Source organism: Lonchura striata, chromosome 1 (genome assembly GCF_046129695.1).
Source record: "Lonchura striata isolate bLonStr1 chromosome 1, bLonStr1.mat, whole genome shotgun sequence".
NCBI classification, from domain to species: Eukaryota; Metazoa; Chordata; class Aves; order Passeriformes; family Estrildidae; genus Lonchura; species Lonchura striata.
Genome location: NC_134603.1, coordinates 74179241 through 74202591, shown reverse-complemented (window position 1 = coordinate 74202591; position 23351 = coordinate 74179241). Strand labels below are relative to the sequence as shown.

The following is a 23351-nucleotide window of genomic DNA, read 5'->3' as shown; positions in this document are numbered from 1 at the left end:
TTGGAAAGAGCACCTGATAAGGCTGAGATGCAGAGGTCTCTCAAAAGATGGGGACAGTGGCATTGGGAAGCCAGGACCTGTCCCAGTACTTGCCACTGGCAGTGACAAAAGGCACACAGCCTGGAGAAAGTGTGCAACAAGAATGAGTGGGGCACATTTTTCCTGTAACATGCATGCTCTCTGCAATAACTCAGCTCAAACCTCTTGAACAACTGGCAACTAATATTTAATAATAGAGGGTATTGTCCCGTTTCCCCTTGAACATACATAAAACATAGTATGTTCATATATAACAAAATAAAATCTTATATATAAAAAACATAAATCAAAATAACATCCTCTGATAGGCTTTTCTACCACTTAACATGTGGTTTCAAACCTGAGCTCTGCCAGTTTCATTTAATATTCCCTAGTTCTGCATCAGAAGGGTCACTATGCAATCTAACCCTGCTCACATCACCTGTGACATTAAAGTATTACATGTGGGATCTGCTTCTCTCCCTTCCTGCCTGAAGAGTTGAATTGTGTTGAGCTGATTTTTCATCCAGAAATCATTGCATACATCTGCCGCGCTCCTCAGCCCCAGATGCCCTCTGATCTTTTCGCTCAACCCCGGCTAGCTCTGCACCTGGGGTGAGGACGGGCAATGAGGCACCTCCCGCTGCACCCTAGCGGGGTTAAGGAGGTGTCCCCGTGGGTCCTGATTTATGCCGGCGAAGCCCCGAAGGAAAAAGGAAAAGCCGGAACCAGCCTGGGGTAAACGCTTCTTTAATATAGGGCCAACGTGGCCAAACGCAGAGAAGACACACCGGCAGACTGGAACCCCGAGTGGGGTTCGGGACAGACTTTTATGGACTAGGGGAGGGGTTGGCTGTGAGGGGAGAACTAATGGGAAGCGGGGAAGGGAGTGGCTCCAGGGTGGGATGATTCCGCCTGGTCCAATAGGGAAGGGGTATGGGAGTGACCCCAGGCCCTCGTCCAATCACTCGGTGCCCTGAGGAGAAGTTTCTGGATAGGGGGGAAGGAACACCGAGTGACAGACAAGGTACCTGGGAGGGGACAGGGGAATACTGACAGGTGCTGGGAAGGCGGGAAGGGACGACCAGGTGGGAAAACAGAACAAAAGGATGTACTAACTCAACAGTAGGGGGGAAACAGGGACAAACCATTGGGAAATACAAATATATAAAACCGTACATAAAATATAAAAAACACACTACTACATCTCCCCCTTTTTTGTTTAAAAAGAAAAGAAAAAGGAGGGAGGTAAAACATAAATCTTTAAACAGGGGAGTCTGAGTCTTTGGCTCCTTCATCGAACCATACGTTGATTTCTTCTGGATGCTGGTCTTCTTGCTGCTTTTCTTGATTGAGTGGCTGGAGCTCACTGGGGTCAGCTATAGCGGCGTGATTGACATTGAGGTTGGTGGTGAGGGCCTTTACTAAAAGTCTCTTGACTACGCTGAAGCCGACGGCAAGTGCAACGAGCCCCAGCAGCAGCACGATGCCTGTCTGTATTAAGGAGCGGATCCACCCAGCGAGGCCCCATCCTTCAAAGAGGGAGTCCAGCCATCCAGCGGACTCCTTCTGGATACGATGAATCATCTCTTGCATTCTTGAGATGGAAGTCCGGACGTCCTCATCCTTTGATGTTAAGTTCATGCAACATAAACCCGCAAATTCCTCGCAACGGTGATTGTGAAGTAATAAAAGAAAATCAATTGCTGCGCGGTTTTGTAGGGTTGCTTGTCTCGTTGTTTCCTCATCTGTAAGGAGGTTGCTAAGGGCAGCTGATGTAATATTGGCTTGTTTTACGACCCAGCATTCAAGTCCGGCCAATTCGTTGAATGCTTGAGCTATGGACAACCACGGAAGAAATGCGGTGGTTACCACGCTCTTAGTTTTAGACCAATGTGTGACTTCGTCCTTGCAATTTTCATCTAAATCCACGAGATCCGTGTCTCTTTTTTGTCGTGCCAATTGACCTGTTGAATTTAACTGTTTCCAATGAGCTATTTGGGTTTTATTGGGTGTAAACAAGCTCAGCTGTCCGAAAGTGCATGGCCCTCCGACTAGGTGAGGGGGGATGCCTGCCCACGCTCTGTTACCACAAATTAAAAACACACCCTTGGGGAGAGCGTGGGGTTGGTTATTGGGGGTGGAAAAGCCAGGGATATGAAGGACTTGATCACACCAATTTCGGGCAAGGTATTCGGGGATGGTTTGGACTATCTCTCTTTTTGGATAAGCAAAGGGGTTATCTGAAACAAAGAAATGAATACAAGTATACACGAGGGAGGATCCGAGTAATTCTAGTTCTTCTGGGTCTTTTTCTAGGAGGGGGAGTGCCCTAACCCACTTCCTCCAGAGCTCAGGCTTCTTCATGGTGTGGGTGAAGAAGATACTGGCTCTGGATTTAGTGGGCGGAGCAGAGGCGTTGGGAAGTAAGGTAAAGGGAAAACTCTTTAGGGGGTACGGGATCCCCACGAGACAGGAGAGGAAAGGGTTGGCAGCAGAGGAGGTTGATAAACACAGATGATCTTGATTTAGCGACTTTGCGAGGGTTGTCCAAACGTTGGCGGGCGGCTGAGGAACAATCCAAGAATGCAGGAGATGAGGGGTGATGGAGAGGCCCAGAAGGATGAGGCACAATGATGGTAACATGCTGGGTGGATCGGTGGTGGCGTGCGTGACTCTGAAAAACAAACTGAAACGAAAATCAATACTTGAAATTACTGGGGAGGTCCATTCGCCAAAGAAAAAGGGACTCCATGGAGCCGAGGAAGGGTAGGGGAAGGTCAAATGAAAAGGATTTGGGGTCAGGGGAGAGGGACCTTCTCCGCCTGCGGAGGGCGGCATGTCCCACCTGAGGACTGGACGGTCTTTTGTTAGTGTTTTTCGGAACGTAGGGCCGGACGAACTTGGAAGGGACCCATCTCAGGCCTGAGGGCGTGGATACGCAAGCGTATCCCCGTCCCCAGGTGACTAAATCATAGGGCCCCTCCTGCCGCCAGGTCTCAGGATCTTTAATGAGAACTGGCGGCTTCTCCTTGACCCGGCTCTGCTCTGACGCACCGAAATGCCTGACTATAGGGGGGTTGAGGCAGTTAAACGAACAGTTCAAAAAGTTCAATGTAAACAGGGCCCGCGATAATTGGACCTGGGGGGACTCGTGCTTGGATGCTGAAAGTTGTTGCTTCAGCATCCGTTTGATGTTCTGATGAGTCCTCTCCACCACTGCTTGACCTGAGGGGGAATAGGCGATGCCGGTCTTGTGTTCTATCCCCCATTGTTGCAGGAAGCTGGCAAATTCCCTGGAGGTATACCCGGGGGCATTATCTGTTTTGATTAATTTGGGGACGCCCAGCATAGAGAAGGCCTGGACTAGGTGTTTTTCAACGTCCTTTGCCCTCTCCCCTGTGTGGGCAGAGGCGAAAACTGCCCCAGAGAAGGTGTCCACGAAGACGTGGACGTACTTCTGCCTCCCGAAGGAGGGGACGTGAGTAACGTCCATTTGCCACACCTCGCAGGACTGGAGACCCCTGGGATTAGCCCCTGCACTCACTGATGGTAAGGGGAGCGACTTACAGGACGGGCAAGTTGCCACGATGGCCTTGGCCTGGTCCCGGGTTAGGCGGAATTCCTGGACCAGACCAGGCGCATTTTGATGGTGGAACTGGTGGCTGATCTTCGCCTGTTGGAACTTTTCCGGGAGTGGCGCCAGCTGCACGGGGGCGGCAGCGAGAGCATCGGCACGCCGATTGCCCTCCGCCAAGAACCCCGGCAGGTCGGTGTGTGACCTTATGTACATCACATAAAAAGGTTGCTCTCGGTGGGAGATTAGCCTAACCAGCTTGGAGAGCAACTCATGGAGGGCCTCGTTAGAAACACCTTGCAGGATGGCATCCTGTGCCCTAGATACTACACCCGCAACATATGCCGAATCAGTGACCAAATTAAAGGGTTCAGAGAACCTCTCAAAAGCCCTGACGACTGCGGCCAACTCAGCTAGCTGTGGGGATCCCTCCACCACAGCGACATCTGACTCCCACCGCTGAGTCTGAGGATCTTTCCAAGTCACTACTGACTTGTGGGAACCTCCGGACGCGTCAGTAAAAACTGTCAGAGCCTTTAAGGGTTTTTTGCTCTGAATCCGAGTTACTTTTAGCTCAAATTGAACATCCGAATCGAAAATTTTGTGGGCCGGTCTTAAAACAGAAATTTCTCCCGTGTAGCTATCTAGAGCAAACTGCAAGGACTCGTTCTCTTGCAGCAGGTGTTCCAACATGGCCTTAGTGAATTGGCCCGATTCCAATTTAAGCGGTATGTGAATGCACTTAAAGTCCTCACCTGCTAACTCCCGGATCCGCATTCTTGCTTTGCGGATCAGTTCCGCCACCAGTTCTTGTGGCTTTGTTAACCTTTTGGACCGCGTGTGGCTCAGGAATACCCACTCTATGATAGAGAGTGGGTCCCTTTTGCCTTGGTCCGTGCCCTTTCCCAGGGTCTCCGTCCACTGGAAGATGATACCGTGGAGGTGTGGCAGTCTGCCCATGATGATGAATTTGAATGGCAGGCCCGGATCGCATCTGTGGACCTGCCTGGCAGACATGGCCTCCTGGACCCTCTCTAAAGCAGCCTTGGCCTCTGGGGTGAGCTCCCTGGGAGAACTAGGCTCGTCCCCCCCTTTCAATAAATTGAAAAGAGGGGCTAGGTCTTCGTTGGAAATCCCTAACCAGGGTCTCACCCAGTTCAAAGATCCACACAGCTGCTGGATGTCTGCAAGATTCCGAATTGTGTTTTTGATTGCCAATTTCTGCGGCACAATGGTCCGCTTACCAATCTCCAAACCCAGGTATCTCCAGGGCGGCATCCTCTGAATTTTGTCCTTGCGCAGCTCGAACCCTGCAGCAACCAACGCACTGGTTGTCAGTTCAAGCGCGTGAGTAAGCAGATCGTCATTGGGGGCACAAATCAAGATGTCATCCATGTAATGATGGATGATCACGCCCCTCGTGGCTGAGCGCACAGGGGACAGCAATGAAGAGACATACCATTGGCAAATACTTGGGCTGTTCTTCATACCCCGTGGAAATACTTTCCAATGGTATCTCTTCATTGGGGCTTCTCGGTTGATGGATGGAACCGAGAAGGCAAACCGCGGCGCGTCATCAGGGTGTAGGGGAATTTGGAAAAACCAATTTTTTATGTCAATTATGGCCAGATTCCAATTTTGGGGTAACATCGTTGGGGACGGCATCCCAGGTTGGGGAGAGCCCATATCTTCAATTACTGCGTTTATTGCGCGGAGGTCGTGAAGAAGCCGCCACTCGTCTTTGCCCGGTTTTTTGAGGACAAAGACGGGGGAATTCCAAGGAGATGTAGTTTCTTGGATATTCCCTTTGGCCAATTGCTCTTCCACGAGCTCCCGGAGCGCTTTTAATTTTTGTTTATTAAGCGGCCACTGCTCTACCCACACTGGAGTATTTGTCAGCCAATTCAGTTTTTGGGTGGGACGCTCCTCAGTAGTCGCCGCCCGAAAAACTTGAGGGGTCGGTATGTCAATCGTGACCCCCCATTGGGCCATCAGGTCTCTCCCCCACAAGGGCTCCGTGTAATCTAAAACGAATGGGCGTAAATATGCCGATTGCCCATTCGGCCCCTCAATTTTCACTATGTTCTTTGATTGTTTAGCCAATTGCGTGCCCCCTACACCTTGAATTCTTCCCGCCACGTTCTGCAACTCCCATTGCGACGGCCAATCCCGTTCGGGAATGACCGTGACGTCTGCCCCTGTGTCCAGGAGTCCGTTGATGTGTTTGAACTCCTGGCCCTTCCACATATAACACCCCAATTTTGGCCTTTCCTTCCCGATCGCCTGGGCCCGGCACACCTGATAGTCCTGTTTGGCAGATTTTCGCCACAAGTCCTCAGGGTGTACCGGAGCCCCAGATACTGGTATAGCTTGGGCGATGATATGCCCCTTGGGAAGGAAAGCCGGGGGATGGGAGCACTGCAGCCACACCACCAATTGCCCTGTGTACCTCGGTGTTATGGAGGGTGCAATGGTGATGTCGAGAGGCGTGTGTTTTGTGTCACCAAGGACGATGTACTTACAGTGGATGTTCTCCCAGGTCTTCGGGTCCACTGCCTCGACTGGGGTGGCAATCCAGTCGTCGGTGGTCAGATGAAGAGCCGATGTCAGGGCCAACCTACATGGGGAGAAGCCAGCAGAGGTGTTAAGAACTGGCTTGGGCTGACCGGGGGGCCGGTCAAGCCACTCCACGGAGATGAAACTAACATCCTCCCTCATGTAGGTCGGTTCGTCCGTCCGGTCCCTACGCGTCCTGTCCTGTAAAGAAATGTCCTCAGGTGGGGTTAGATGTGCTTTGTCGTCCCTCCCCTCCTCTGTTGGAAGACTCCCCACCAAATTTTTGTCCGGGCGCAGGGAGGGACTGCGCTCAGAGCCTAGTTTTTTGGTCTAGCCCCCAGGTTGGGGGTAGACCTCCCCTGCTGCTGCTTATACTGCAGGAACTCCTCCTTCAATGGACACCGGGAGGCCCAGTATCCCCCCTGTCCGCAGAGATGACAGGTTTCTGGCTGCGGGGGTCCTCGCGGGGATGCTCCTGGCGGGCGGCGGTTGGCAGATGGTGTGGTCGGTGGCGTCGGGGCAGCGGCGAAGGACACCCTCTTTGATGGGACTTGAGGGGTCCTCCGCGGGTCCTTGGCAGGGACCGTGACCTTCCGGGTGCAGACCTGCAGCATCGCCTGGAGGGTTGGCTCAGGCTCCAGTGGGAGGCTCAGGATTGCCTGCCGACAGGGCTCATTGGCATTCTGCCTGGCCACTGTGGCAAGCATCCCCTCCCTCAACCGCTCGTCTGGAACCTGAGCCTCCATGGCCCGGTGCAGGCGATCGACAAACGAGACAAACAGCTCACACGGCCCCTGCTTGATAGATAGAAAATCAATGGCTGCCCCGCGCGATCTTAACGTTACTAAAGCCTTTTCCGCCGCCTTTGCGCTGACCTGCAGCGCCCCTCGCAGAATTTTGTCCGCTTGCTTGGCCCCCTCAGTCCAATCCCCCTCCCCGCACAGGTGGTCAAGGGAGATGACCGCCCCATCCCCATCCCTGGAAGTCTCTGCAGCGGCCCAGAGGTCAGGGAGAACATCCCTTATCTCCCGCTTCCACTCGGACTCCCATATCAGGAATTCCCCATGCGATATGAGGCATGATATGAGAGTGCGTATGTCTGCGGGGACATATTTGGCCGCGGAGAAGGTCGCCTTAAGCAAACCCCGAAAATATTCGCTCTCCCGGCCGAATTCCCTCTGTGCCTTGCAGAGCTCTTTGATTACATGCTGTGGGATGGGGGACCACTGCGCGAGGGGCCCAGCCCCCTGCCGCGGGGTGTAGGTGACCGGCGCGGCAGAGAAGGCCGGGAGGGGTGGAGATGACTCTGGGTTCCCACGCCCCCCCCTTCCGGAACAGATGTCGTGAGAACCGGAAGTTGGGCCGTGGGAACCAGGGGGCGGGGCGGAAGGGGCGTGGCCAGGAGCGGGGGGAGTGGCAGGGTGGAAGCTCCCCTCCCTGGAGGTGGAGTCAGGGGGCGGGGTATACCCCGCGTCACGAGGGGTGGAGTCTGGGTAGGGAGGAGGAGGGGCGTGGGCGGGAAGGTCTGGGGAAGGGGCGGTGCTTTGGGAGGCGGGAAAAAGGGGGTTGGGGGAGGGGGGGAGCACAAGTGGCGGGAAAAGCCGCGCGGCTTCCGCCATCTTGTGCTCGGGGAAGAAAGGGAGAAGGGCGGCCATTTTGTGGCGACCCGGGGGAAGGGGCAGAGGGGGGATTTTTGGGGTCTGGGGACAACCAAAACCGAACTGAACTCCTACGGGATGGGGCTGTACACTTCGGGGAAGCGGGGGAACGGGTAGAGGCAGGGACAGCGCCAGTCCCGCCATGAGGGGAGTTAAGGGCAGAGGGAGAGGAAAGAGGTTTAGGGTTGCTACACCCACCCACAGAACTGGGGATCGGTTTGTCCGATGGCTGTGGCAAGTTCCCGTAATTGTTCTTAACAATATCACGAATTTGTAATGCCAATAAGGTGAATTTTGCGAGAGAGAGATCTGACCTACGTAAAATCTCTCTCCCGACTTGGTCCCAAAAGGGGACTTGATATAATTTCGCAGCCGAAACATCGAGGAACGCTTGAGACAGCCATTTGACAAAGCGCTTAACTTCACTTTTCTTTACCTTAATCCCACCCACTAAAAGGATTCCCGCAACTTGGACGTACAGGCTTTTCTGGGGCACCGAGAGCTTAGCACCCATTGCTCGATGTTAATTGGTGCCCCAGGAGATACAACCAGAAAATAACCAACGAAACCAAAAAGACTATCCCCCCCGCTCTTCCCCTACCCTCGAGCACTCCCGCCCGGGAAGGGAGGCAACTAAATTCAGTGAGGGATAGGGGAGAGCCGGACCGTCCCTACGCCGAGGGCCCACCAAGGGAGGATAGAAAAGAAAAAGCTGGTTGTACCTGTCCTGTCGAGGCGGAGACCGACGTCGGAGGTGCCGCCGACGCTACCGGCTCCGTCCCCCGGGAGCGCAGCTCACTAGAACGGAGCCTGCTCCGACCGGGGGTGGCTGACGGCCATGAGGATCAGCTCCAAGGGTCCGGGTGACCCAGAAATCCTCTTCCGCAGGGTCCAAGACGTAAATCCAGGGCCCCACATTGGGCGCCAACTTGCCGCGCTCTTCAGCCCCAGATGCCCTCTGATCTTTTCGCTCAACCCCGGCTAGCTCTGCACCTGGGGTGAGGACAGGCAATGAGGCACCTCCCGCTGCACCCTAGCGGGGTTAAGGAGGTGTCCCCGTGGGTCCTGATTTACGCCGGCGAAGCCCCGAAGGAAAAAGGAAAAGCCGGAACCAGCCTGGGGTAAACGCTTCTTTAATATAGGGCCAACGTGGCCAAACGCAGAGAAGACACACCGGCAGACTGGAACCCCGAGTGGGGTTCGGGACAGACTTTTATGGACTAGGGGAGGGGTTGGCTGTGAGGGGAGAACTAATGGGAAGCGGGGAAGGGAGTGGCTCCAGGGTGGGATGATTCCGCCTGGTCCAATAGGGAAGGGGTATGGGAGTGACCCCAGGCCCTCGTCCAATCACTCGGTGCCCTGAGGAGAAGTTTCTGGATAGGGGGGAAGGAACACCGAGTGACAGACAAGGTACCTGGGAGGGGACAGGGGAATACTGACAGGTGCTGGGAAGGCGGGAAGGGAGGACCAGGCGGGAAAACAGAACAAAAGGATGTACTAACTCAACAGTAGGGGGGAAACAGGGACAAACCATTGGGAAATACAAATATATAAAACTGTACATAAAATATAAAAAACACACTACTACATACATCTGACCTTTTTTCCTTCCATTTTATTATCTCTTTTGGAGGTAGGCTTGGTGGAGGATTAAGTGGGAAAGAGAAGTACAGGATGAGAAGCAATATCATAAGTGTACACAATGTGCCAGATATAGGTATACTCTGAATTTATGCAGTGGTCCAGGGCTGTCTGTTCTGGACTCTACTATTACTGCACATTGAGCTGACAGTAAAATAAGTGACTGAAACAAAATAATAGAATCACAGGATGATTTGAATTTGAAGGGACCTCATTATCTAGTTTCAACCCCCCATGCCATGGGTAGGGACACCTTTCCCTAAACCAGGGTGCTCAGGGCTCCATCCAGTCTGGCCTTGTCTATGTGCCATTCCTCAGAAATCTGGGAGGACAAGGAATGCCTTGTGTGCAAGATGAGAGTTGTTCCCTCCATATACTCCTTGATCACTTCTTATCTGTCTACACAGAATTTCAATAACTGTTCGGTATCATGAGGACCTTCTGCAACTCTTTAGAGCCTGCCTTGGATATTGCATTCTGAATACCAAGGTATTGACAGCAAAACAATTAAAAGAGTAGCTTTTTTACAATACTGGAACTGGTCAATAGTTGGGTGTCAAACTACTTACTTTCAAGTATTCTCAACCCCAGATATATACAAGAAACCTACTTAAACAGTTCTGGTCTGACCACTTCTAATTTGTAAGAGTATTGAAGGGTAAGAAAGGCTATGCCAACTTGTCATGCTGGAAGTTGAGTGTTTCTACATAACCAAAGAGGCTTTGACTCAAGGGTTTTATTCCCCTTTCTTTCCATAAAACATAGACAGCACTTTAGATGCTGACTAATTTTTTTCCAATCTAAACACCCCCTATTGTATACATCACTGAGGTCTGAATAGACTGAATGTTACCACATTAATTTCTCTGAGAAGAATTTGTAAGATGCCTGGTTTAGGTTATCACTGCACACTGACTTGTTTTAGAAAGCCACAGAGCCAAGAAAACTGGATTTTTAAATATGTCTTTTCAGCCAGTAATAGAGATTTAAGATTCTAATGAGTGTATGGACCCCTGCAAATGCAAAGCTAAGATCCTACACTGTGGAATTCTGCTGGGTGGGGCAGAACCCTGGAAACATGGGCTGTGATAACTCAAAAAATTTTTCATCATTCCATCAGTGAGAGAAATTTTATATAATAGACCTTCACTGTGAGTTAATGAGCTGATTTAAGGTACCTAATCCTCACACAGGAAAACACTCAGTTCTTATACTGCAGTCCTGCATAGTTAGCCTTCCCTGTCTTGTGGTAAGCCTTAAATCTGCAGTCAGTTTTCTGATGACTAGACAGTGAGAAACATTTTAACTTTCACACAGTGACTGATTTGAAAAGGTTTTCTTAAGCAACTTGGTAGCAATAGTCTCATGGACACTTCTTCACCTGCAAGACACAGGTATATGACACACCAGAGGATCTATACACACACCAGAGGATCTCTCCTCTACCTAATCTGTTACTGCCAAAACCCAACAAATTTTATGACAATGATGCTGTCTTCCTATGTATTTTCTGAAAAGCATAGAATGGCTAGTATAAAAAGGCACCTTCATGCATACTCTGACTCTACTTTTGACCTTTGAAGTTGACTTTTGAAAGTTTAATAGTAAAAATGAAGCAAGCTCAAATTTAATGCTCTAGCTTGTTCCATATTAAAAAGTGTTTGTAAAAATGAGGCATAAACAGTTGGGAAAGTCAACAATCATATTGTTGCTGCATCACTTATTATCCACTATGCTGTACTTCTTACTCCGCTGTTTTTTTCCTGTCATCTGTTAGGTTTGGTCTTATTTAGCTGCACCATTGCAAAAACAAGGATCCATCAGAATTTAATGGGGAAGAATTTTCTGAACAAATAAAACTGTTTCTTGTACATAAGAGGTGGGCAAAAATGGTGCTACCTACCTGAATCAAGACAACTGTAGCCATAATTGATAGGTGACTCCATTGCCATGTACACACACTAGATATGACTGCAAATGACTATTAAATAAATTAACTTTGTGTCTTAGGGGGTTGGAACAGCAAATCTTCCAGCCTAAGGAAACAAAACAAAAGACTATCTTAATGCATGTGGAGAACACTAGGAAATAGCAGGATTTACTTCTTCGTACTTTAAGAGACCAGACATAAGGGAGTCAAAGTTACTTCCATTTTCATACATAAGGGAATAACCCATAATCAAACTGACAGCAATAGCTTTTGAATATATAACTGCATCATTTAAGCAGCAGCTCAAAACCCCTGTTTATTAGATAATATCTGCACTGTCAGTCTCAGACAGATTGAGGAGAAACAATTTCTTAGCATTACCCTTTTCTCATCTTAAGGAAGATGGTGCAATAGAAATATGGACAGTAGTAACTGCTATGTAGTGGTGACTGCTAACCTCACAAGATCAATCACCTCTGTCTTCTCAAGAAACAGTAGTGGAGACAACACTTAGAATTTGATTGAACAATACACATTACTTCTAACATGAAGGTCAGAGATTAACCTTCCTAAAGAAATACAGTGAAAATACACATTGAACCAGTGAGCATCACTTGTCTTCGAAATCAAAGACAGATAAGCCAAGCACTGTCTTTCCACTGCAGTCACCTTCAGGGATTTCTCCTCTTGTGTCAGTCATGCAGGTAGCTGCCTGAAGGATAAATCACTGCAGTCCATATGAGGAGTGACGGGAAAAGCATTGCATCCTTATTTTCCTCAGTCGCAAAAGAAAGGGTGCTGAGACTTTATTAATTATTTATGTGGCTACCATTACTTCTTCTGCTCTTTATTCCCCAGATTGAAATACCTCTCTCTGTGGACCAAACTCCATCTTCAATTATTCATTCAATTGGCCAATTTTTTTTTTCTCATTTAAATTCTTTTTTGTTTGTTTGTTTGAGTTTAACTCCTGGAACAGCAGTGATTTATAGATTAGATAATACTGAGTTTGAAAGTTAGCCAAGACCAATAGGGTGACCTGCAAAGTAAGTCATCCAGACTTGGCATGGAGGATGAGCAAAGAATATTACTGTGCCTGCCATGGGCCTTGCATCATATCATAACCATGCTAGCCTGATCCATTTGGATGGTGGCACCCCTAACAACTGAATAACTAGTCCAGTTATTGAGTTTGCAGAATTCAGAAGTTACAGTGACCATATATATGCAGCATATAAATCCCAGATAATTATACAGGCAACAAGTAAAATACCCAAAGAAACGTGCCAGACAGTTCCCAGTGCAAAGATTCCAGGCTACAGTTCACTCTTTCATCTTCAGAAGAAATTTCTTATTTTGCTAAGAAATAAAATTAAAACTCAATCAGCTTTCTTAAAACTAGCTCTACAACAGTGTCCTCATTTCCAACCTGTATTACATATTCAGGGTATTCTAAATTGCCAGAGAAGCTAAATAAAATGAGAGAAGGATTTTAATTTCATTTTAAGCCCACAAAGTCCCCACATCTTCCCTAGAAATCTCTTTGGGTCTCTGAATTTTATATTGAACTTGTTATGCTGTTAAAACCTCAGAAACATTATTTATCCATCTTTTTTGAGGTTTTGCATGCTATCTTTAAAATAATGAAGGTATATTTTTTTTAAATACTCAGGAATTAATTCCTCTCTCTTCCTTTCCCATTCTTTGCTTGCAGCTTGAAAAATCTTGTATTCATATACACCCATGTTGTCTCCTATTTCCACTAAACAAGACATTAAGACAACTAAATGTAGAATGTAAAAGTTGTGAAATGAGAATGAAAAGCACTAAGAAAGCTAATGACTGTCACTACAAAAACAGCTGTTATGCAATAGTTAATTATGAAGATAACAGTGGTGACATCATGTCTAAGACTAAATCAAAAGGCTTCAAAAAGGTGGATTTTTTTACATTAAGTCCAGGAAATTTTAATATGCAATATATAAGCAATCCTTCCTACGTTATAAATATAAAAAAAAAAATTAAAAAGGAACATGTCTGGAAGTCTCATTGTCTTAGAGATTTTGTTTAGTGCTAATTTCTCACTATGCTGGATAGCAAGCAGGTGAAATTTCTGTCTTCTGGCCTACTCTGCATCTACTAAGCAAAAGTTGTTTTCCCATCCAACATGGTCCTGTGGAAACATACTAGAAGGGCTTAAACTCTGTTTTATGCTAATGAATTCTCTGCCTTAGATCCACTGCACCCTTCAAACATGTATTTTCCAATGCTAAACACTGAGATAAATTGGCCAGATAATGCATGTCAACATTCAGATGACACATAGCTCTTTGTTAACAGAGCATTACTGCTACACCAAATCATTCAGTATTTGGAGAAGCCCAATTACAAGAAGAGAGAAGGCTGGTTGAAACTGAAGCTGAGGTAGATGAAATGATAGTCACACCATCAGCAGTCTTATTTAAAAATAAAACCATCCACAGCTTCTGGCTGACAGCTGGAATAGATCACCCTTCCTTTCTGACTTCCATGAGAATCTCCTGGGGAGAGGAAGGAGGGGGCCAGGGAGGAAGAAGTGCTGGTTGTGTAGAAGACAAAGTCTCACATTCAGTCTGTTAAATAAATATCCGACACAAACCTCATACACAATTCTTTCCTTTGTTTCTTCTATAAAACTGTATATAGTAATTAAAAATAAATGGGAAAAGCCACACACCAAGGCAGTCCACTGCACTTCCACCTCAACAAGGTGGGAAGAAAAATCACGATGGATATTAGGTACCCTAGTAGAAGATAATAAAGAAATATGCAGAGCAACATGCATGGAATGCAGAAGAATAAGACAAATTAATTGAAATGCTCACTAAGTGATCAAATAAAATTTATTTGAACCATTAATTCTACAACAAAACAACATTAGCCAGACATTAAATGCCCAGGGATTTGTATTGGTATAAATCCGATTAAGAAAACAAGTAAAGCCAAAACAGATACATGTCTTAAATTCATATGTGTTAAATTGCTTCTACTTCACACAGGTTTGGTTCAAATAAATCTGTCTTTAGCTTGTATCCCAAATAATATTTTTTTATAAATTTTAAGGTGATATTAATATGGCTACTACTTTAAAGTTGCTTTTATGCTAATAACCCATGTAACTAAAAGTGCTTTAAAAAAGATTCAGTGGAATCACCAGCACATATTAAAGGCCACAGACTGTGTAACTATTACCCTCTTCCCTACATGGCTTTAAAAAGTATTAAAATAGACTAATTTCAAATACCAAGTCACAACAAGCCCTGTCCATTCTAACAGGACTGATGTATTTTGTGTCACTCTTTGATTATAGCTTCAATACTAGATTAATCACTACCACTTGGAAATTATTTTATTAAAGAGTTTTAAAGGTCTTCATCTAGTATCTTTCACCATTAGGTACTTTATGCAGTTGCATAGATAAAACATAAGCAAAATACAGTCCAACTTTATTTGATTACAGCAGCACTCAGCTTTCATAAATAGGGACAGAGAAGACAGAAATCATTTGCTCTAAACCCTCAGCAGATCAGGGAGTATTTCTGAAACTGCTAGTGAAGTCAAAGAGCTGTGATTGCAGTGCATTCATTTAGTTTCACTTGATTTGAGTTTCTGCCTTTTCTGCTTTTACAGAAAAAGCAGTAGCTCATGCAGTAACTTCTTGGAGTTGCTGAGCCCAAGGCCATCAAGAATAACAGGTCTGGATTCTTAGTGTCTCGAGGAAACACTCCATCTAATTTTGAGACTTCTTCCACATGCAGTGTCCAAGCAGGTTGTATGATTGTTAGTACATCTCTCTTTCCTCAGTGAGTCAGAATCACGTCTACCCTATAGGAGTTCAAGACTTATTTCAAACTGCCACTTACAACAGCTTCACAAGAACACTGTGATGTGATGTGAATTAGGAATTAGTTCTCCCTCTTCCCTGCTTTCCCCTCAGGCAGTAATTCCTTCCTACAGAGAGAGAAGGGTGTTGGATGGATCTAACATGCCCACGAAATACTACAGCAGGCAGCACTTTGTTTAACTTCTGCATGCTCTGAGGGTGACTGATGGACATTTTGCATTCCATGTTGAGAACACTTTGTATTAATCATGATGATGTCAATCAACCATTGTTATGACTTCCATGGATATATGCTCAGGACCTTTTCATCTGTAAGGACTTCTGTGCTGTGGTTTCAGCTGACCATTAAAACAGCAGTCCCTTCAGAAAACCTCAAAAGACAGTCTCTTCTTCCCTTTTTAATTTCATTCTGTAAATTTAATTCCAGTTATTATGTGCATTGACAATAGCCTTTCTATGCCATTTGTTCATAGAAAGTGACATTACTCCCTTTGAAAAAACAGGAGGTGAAATCTGTGGAAATAATGTGCTGTGGCAGGGGACCACTTTGGAGTAAATCTCCTTTAGACAAAGCAAGCAGCTGGACAAGGAGTTTGCTGAAGGACCCAGTCCTTCTCAACTGCAAACCACTAGCAGGAAGCAGCCTCTGTGTAAGGAAGTGATTAGGTATTTATATCCTTCACTGTGGCCAGTAAACAGAATGAATGTGACTTGGACCAAGGTTTAATTATACAGGAGCTTAATGATCTAAGCTGTTGTGGGAGGAGAGCATGGGGAAAGAGAATGAAGGGTCAAGAAAGTGCATCTGTCTGTTTTCTCTCCTTCCCTCTTCAGAAATAGCATTTACAAGCCTGGTTTTCTGGGTTTTTCAGGGTGTTTCCGCCCTTCCCCCCCCCCCCCCCCCCCCCCCCCCCCCGCTTTTAGTCCAAGGGATACTAGATTCATAACTGGCTCCTGAAGAAGCGAAAAGCAAGGTGATGTTCAGTCATAATTCAGAGTACAACTCCTTACCAGCCTGTAAATCACTAGGCTTAAAACACCAACAACCTCATCTCTCAACACACATTCTCAAACCTGCTAGGCAGGTGAGAACACCCTCTCTGAATGGCACCTGACCACACTCTCTGAGCTAATGAAGTTGCTCAGCTGCCTTGACCCACAGCACAGCTTGACTGTCTCAGTGGAGAAGCAGCGCTGATTATATTTACTGGCTGCTCTCATCAGAATTCTCAGAGAGGATGGTTCAGTTCCTCTCTGTCTGAAAGGAAACTAATCTCCTGCATACTTAACTATACTTAACTTCAGGAGTTATAATACGATCACATTTGACTCCTTATTTTTCTTACATCTTCACAAATCGGAATCATACCAAGGCAAATTGAATTGAACATTACTGTTTCATTCCTGCTACTAGAAAAAGCTCTGGAAAACATCCAGTTCAGTCTGAACATTTTGATCCTTTCTGATTTTTATGTGCATAGAGGGGACACTCCATGAAAATACCCAACACTTAGCTTGCCTAGGAATTCTCCTCAGGTCTTTTTTTTTTTTGTAGCTAGCATGGCAGCAAAATAAGAACACTTGCACTATAAAACTTATATTTTGCATTTCTAAATGTAGTTAAAGTCAAGACCTTGGCAGGTCTTCCTAGGCAAATGGAGTGCCTGCAAAGTTTCAGATTAGCCCCTGACATTCCTTTTTAGTCTGGAAATAAGTAACAATAACCAGAATACATGCTAAAGTAGTTAAACTCGGAGAGTCCTGTTTTCACAAACACTGAAATTTCCCTTTTTCATCTTTCAAGTGCTAACTGAAAGCTTCCAACATGACTCCAAACGGACAGAATACACATTACTGTCATAAACAAAATATAGTGCTACCACATTAAAAAAAGGCCCTTGCATGCACTACTTGCATTAAAATAAAATGTTTTTATGCAAATAGTTTGCAAGCCCCAGGAAAAAAGCAAAGGTGATAAATATCATAATGCCCATTGTGAAGCTGAAAAGCAGCCTAATAATAAAGATGATCTGAAATATGATTTTGAGACAACCTATTTTCTTTTACATGTGGACTGAATATTGACATAGCTCTAAACAGAAAGGTACAACACAAAAAATTGCTATTTACTGGCACCCCGTTTCATCGCTGGAGCTCATTATGATTCTGACTAATAAACCTCCCTGTCAGCAGGGGTAAACCACTGCTTTGTCAGCTCAATTGCCACTCACCTGACCAGAGCACAGTCCTGCAATCAATCAACCCTGTCAGGACAGAGGCACCAAGTTAAGAGACAGAGGGGGATTTGAGTTGTATCAATTTGCCCCATGAATGCTCAATCAGAGATATTTAAAGCAGAATTGAATTACTGTTCACCTATGCCTGTGCTGAGAGGACACACTGAAGTACTTGCAAGCAATATGCAGAGCACAGATGTGTGGGCATGGCATTGATGCATGTCTCAGGTAAAGGTTACACAGATATAACAGCCACAATTACAAAGCAGCTATTCAAGCACTTAAGTGCTCTTCACCCTCTGCTGAGACTGCAGAACACAGCTTCATGGTTCCTACACTTCTATTGAAGCCAATTTATCAAAGGTGTGGTTTTCTTTTCAAAATGGCTGGTTCAGCCTAACAAGGAGTATCAGCCTGTGCAGTTAAGCAACCTTAAAACTGAAGTTACCTTTTTAATGTAAAGAGATTGATAAGAAAGAAAAATACACCATTTGTACTATCAAGCAGATAGCATTATTTTGATAATCCGGCTGATCACCGGATTATCATGGATGATCAGATGTATTCAAGTGACAAAAGAAGCAAAAAGTCAGGTTACCACACTTGAATACACAGCCTCATACATCATCTGTGAGTCAGATACCATGGAAACCCAAGTTTTGTTCAGGCTGGTAAAGTTTGGTGCAGCAAAATTCTGTTTCCTCTATGCCTAAAGATAAAAAAATGAAATGTTGAAAATAAATAAGAGTTTTATTCTGTAAGAAGCAATCTACCATTTTAAGCCAGAATTTTGCAGTTTATCATTCTGAACTAGACATCTCTTGCAAATAAATTGGCATTCATTTAGGCTATGCTGTTGATAAATATAATTTGTTAATATGCTAACTACTGTTTCGGCAAATTCCAATTTCTTCACAGACTGAAGCAACAGAAGGGAACATCGCTTATTCACCTAGCGTAAGTGCCACACCAAGAAGTCATCCTTTAGATTTCAAACAAAAGAAATTCTTTAAAAATCCCACATGATTTACAAGTTACCTCCTTTCATAAGGCACTCACATAAGAGACCTACCTATAACAGACATTGTTATATATATTTACATAGAAATCACACTACAGAAAACAATGTTGTCATTTCCAAATGTCAGCTAATCCCATAACACCACAGTAAAAAAAAAAGATCCAAAACCGATATTCTGAAGAGCACATGCATGGGGCTATGTGCTGTCTAACTCAATTTTGACTATCAATCACATGCACCAAGAATAAGGCTTTTCAGAGTTTTCATTCTTGCATGTAACACCACTAGTGCAAATCTGGAGGGCAATGCTTCAACACAAAGCAGTCAGCAATGTGTACATCTGGGATTTACTATATTTCATGACTCCCATTCAACTTCAGTGAATGAAAGTTTAAAATGCTACAGTCATATGGAAAAACACTATGATGAGAGAGCTAGAGAGCTTCAAAATGTATTGCTTCATATAATGGAAAGAGTTTTTACAAACAGAAAATTCCAGAGTTATTTAACTCTGCAATAGTAAACAACACTTGACCAATATTTCCAAACTACTGATATGGAGTCAAAAGGAAGGTTTTACCTAACACAATTATAAGGTTCTAGGCTTTCATTCAGATGCAAACAGCATTCATTAAGCCTGTGTGAAAAAAAAACCAACCAAACAAAAAAACATATTTGTGTATTCTGGGGCTTCTGGCTAAAGTACTTCTACATGTACACACTTCACAGTCCAGCAGTGTGACTGGAAGAGAGACAGCTTATTTTAAATCAAACTGAAACAAGAGGGGAGGAGAAAGAACTTATTAAGCAGAAAATAGCATTTATCTACAAATAACTTCCTCTAAAACATGCAAAACTCTTCAAGAAGCTTAAAAAATAGCAGTCACTCAACTCTCAGTGCTCAACTCTAAATGTTGAAAAAGGAAGGAAAACCAAAGGCCATTTGAAGAGAGAGCCCCTGTCATTCCCTACTACAATTACTTTATTTGCAAAGAATTGGAATGCTCTGTAGTACATAATAAAATGGAAGACTTGTAAAATATGACTATGCTTTCAGAATACCCATCAGAACTATTTTAGGCACCATTTTTAATGAAAAAATAGAGATTAAAAGCAAGCCAGTGTAAAAATTTCCTTTTTTCATGATAACTCATCTTTTATATGTGTTTTTCAGAATGAAGAAATTTTTATAATTTCAATAGTTTTATCATAACACTTCAAGCAAAAACTTTTACTCTCCAGAAGAACAAACGTGAGAGCATTAAGTATTTGATTTTCCTTTACGAAACTATTCACCAAACTGAAACTTCACTCTTCAAAGCTGTTTGCTCTACAACAAACAGATTAACTCTGTTAAGACCACCTGACATGCAAAGCCAAATGCCCAGAGTCATTAGGAAAAAAGGGATGCTGCCCAGGTTCAAACACAAACCAGAGAAGTAGGGTAGGATGAGGAGCAGGATATCACTGGGAGCAGGGTTTGTTTCTGGAGAAGCACCCAGTCATATCATGTCAAGATAAAAGTCAGTAAAACAAAACAAAAGCAAGTACTAAACTATGCACTGTCAGTGCCACTGCACATTCCTCATGTGCCACAGACCTAACAGAATCAGTCCTGCACATGAAGTGTTTACAGCACAGGCTTTTCCCATTACTTCTCCTTTAAGTTGAGGGTGGGGGGTCTGGAAACTACTAGAGTCAAATCAGGAGGAGTGAAATCACCATGAGTACTACCCATATAGTGTGGGTCTTTTGATGCAGATCAGTATTTTCCAGAGAAGGAGTTTCAGACATTTAGTCATTTGTGATAGTGCAGGATAGCAGGCTAATTACAGCACTATTTCTGTACAGCAACTTTCTGTCTCCTTGGAGAGCTCTGTAATAGGACAGCTGGCACCATTTTTAAGGTACCCAAGGTGAGAGAAGACAGCTGTTTTGTGCTGCCCCTACAAGCCCAAATATCACAGGGGCCTTCAAAACCATGTTTAAGAAACAACAAAGTAAAGTTCTGTAAGATTTCCTGTTTGGAGGATAAATGGCAGTCTTACAATATATTAAAGAGAGTTTCTTGATTGGCAATCCATGTTCTCAGCAAGAATCCCTGTTTTTGACAACTATGCTTTGAGAATTTCACAATACAAGAGAGTATTTGCCAGTCAGGTGTTGATCCAACTGTAGAGTAATAAACTTTAAGTTTAAGTAATAAACTAGCAAAACTTCACAGATGTAAAAAAGAGATTAATAATATGGTTTTAACACTTATCAGCATGGAAAATAGAACATTATGGCTTTCATTCAGGTAAAAAATCCAGACATTTGTGTAGGTTCTCCATTAATTTCAAGGACGTAAACTACCATGCAAGATACACACTGAAATAGCTCATTGAATTGGAAACCTGACTCCTGACAAATTAGTAAGATATTTTCTCTTCCCCAAGAGCTTCTCAGTACTTCTTTCTGCCGTATTTTTCCAACTCTACACTCGTTTTTTATACCAGTTCTATTCTGAGTGCTCACTCACAAGGTTTCTATCAGGCTCATGACTTTACAGCATCCTGAATGCAGGATGTAAACTGAAGAATGCATGTATCAGTTAAACACCAATGTTATTTTAAACTCATTGTACAGCTTTGACTACACAATGATAAGCAGGTCAGGCAGCAAAACTATAAGAATATGTCACATAGGGTTTCTTACAAAGCCAAAATTTTAAGAACAAAAAAAAAAATCCATAAAACTGATTAGCTTACATCTACAGGAATGTGAACCTGTTTACAGAAGGTTTTGACCTGACTCATGGAGAGAACTTAGCCATCAGTGAGCCCAGATTTTTACACTTTAGCTGTTTACAATTCAGCCTCCAGTGTCTTACCAAGAGAAACAGGAGTTTCTCTCATCCCCTCTGGGACATATTGCAGCAGCTCAGGATCACATGTAGTGTGCTAGCTATATGGCATAGAACACTCTCCCCTTCATTCTTACCAAGATAACTTCAGATTTAGGGATCTAGACTCCCCCTCTTTCCTTCCACCAGCTCACTCTAAGATGACAGGAATTCTACTTTTTCCACTGTACACACACCTGCCTCGTGAATTTTAAGGGGTTCTTAAGAAACAAGAAATATCCAAACTAAACAAAAGTTTGGCCTTTGCTCAGCCAGTGCTCTGCACACTGTAGAAATTTGCTTTAATATGTCATCTTCAACTCATAATGAAACATCTTATCTCTATCTGTTTTCTCATACTTATGATGTTCAAGGAGTATATCAGCAGCCTGCAGAAAGGAGACTTTAATAAAGATGCACCACAAAAATCTCTGAAATGTAGCTTGTGGGAAGGAGGGCCTTTGTTATGAATTCAGTACATTAAAAGAATGTCTTAACCTGTGCTGTTTTCATATAGTGCAATATATAGTGCAATATAGTGCAATAAAGGCAATTTACTGTTGCTTACTGGGCACATCTTTGGCTGACCCATTACTGGATTTAGATCTTTTTGTCCTGCACCATGATTAGAACAAATTTTTACTAACCACTCCATTGGGCAAGAAAGTCAATGGATGAGAATTACCTAGAATTTAACTTTATTTGGAGAAGATGAAGAAAAGTAATAGGTATGCAGTTGTTTTTAGATGAAGTTGTGGTACTGGCTGCTTTTCACTTCTGTTGTTGTAAATGGTACTGGCTGCTTTTCACTTCTGTTGTTGTAAAGGTGCATAACAAATTAGGGAGAGGCATCTCTCCCACAAGGGAAGAGGACAACAGCACCAGAATGGAAATAAATAAAATTCATATGCAATTAATAGTTTTTATCACTATCAAGTATATATAATCAATAATTTATTTCAAAACACTAAAGGGAGACTTTTACAGACTTTGGGGATCATTTGTTACAACCAGAAATAAGATTTTCATGTCAGATCATCAGTCACTGTCCTACTAGTAGAACCACCAGGAGACCTTGACTTGTACAAATGACCATAAGGGAGTTTTTTATAGAGAACATTTATCTGCCAACTATAATATTTTTATAAAATAAGGAAAATTTATTTGTACATTTAGAGCTATAATGGATTCCTGAAAGATAAAATAATTTTAATTTTTTGGAAGTATGTTTCAGGCTGCATTTAAGAAGCAAGCTGACTTGAGGTGCACTGACATTAAGTGAACTCAAAATAATTTTTTTAATTGTTCACTCTTTCCTAAGAGCAGATTGTTGGACTTTATAGTGGGCCTTGTTAAACAATTTAAGAAAGTGTTGGCCACTGTTTGCATGAGAGTTGGACAAATGATTTATTGTTCACTACAATACAAAAGCCCTCCTTTTATGGGAAACAAACAAATAAAAATCCCAAACAACCAAAACAAAAACATCTACCCTGATGAAGTATGCAAACATAGGTCTTTTTCATTACATACTTTAAACTATTCCACAAGATTACAAGGATTCATTTGAAAAAAAAAAGCTATATGCAGCAAATCTACATACCAAACCATCTGACTATTAATTTTAGGGTAAAGATACTTCATTTTAAAATAATGTAGATTGCTTTGCAAATTTTTTGATCTGTAACTTCTAATTCTTTTTCTCTCAGATTATGAAGCTTATTACAGAAATTTAAAAAAAAATATTATTTTTATTATAATCTCTTCCTACACTAGTTTAAACTTCATTACACAATATGATGAATTCACAGTCCTGTTTTCCAAAAGAAAGCAGGAAAGACCTGACCACAGCAGAAAGAATTATGGGATGTAGGGGGCACAGGGGAATCAACATTATAAATCCCTTAAATACTGCAAGAAAAACAGGGGTATTGAAGTACATGTTG

General features: G+C 43.9%; 1 long non-coding RNA gene across 1 annotated transcript; it reads right to left on the bottom strand.

The window, feature by feature from the left end:
• Positions 1 to 8764: 8764 nt before the first annotated feature.
• Positions 8765 to 11668, bottom strand: LOC110469822 (uncharacterized). The gene is made up of 3 exons (XR_002465321.2): positions 11354 to 11668; positions 9409 to 9447; positions 8765 to 8802 (listed from the first exon to the last, which is right to left on the bottom strand). It is a non-coding gene; the product is annotated as an uncharacterized LOC110469822 (long non-coding RNA).
• Between the last annotated feature and the right edge of the window lie 11683 nt (positions 11669 to 23351).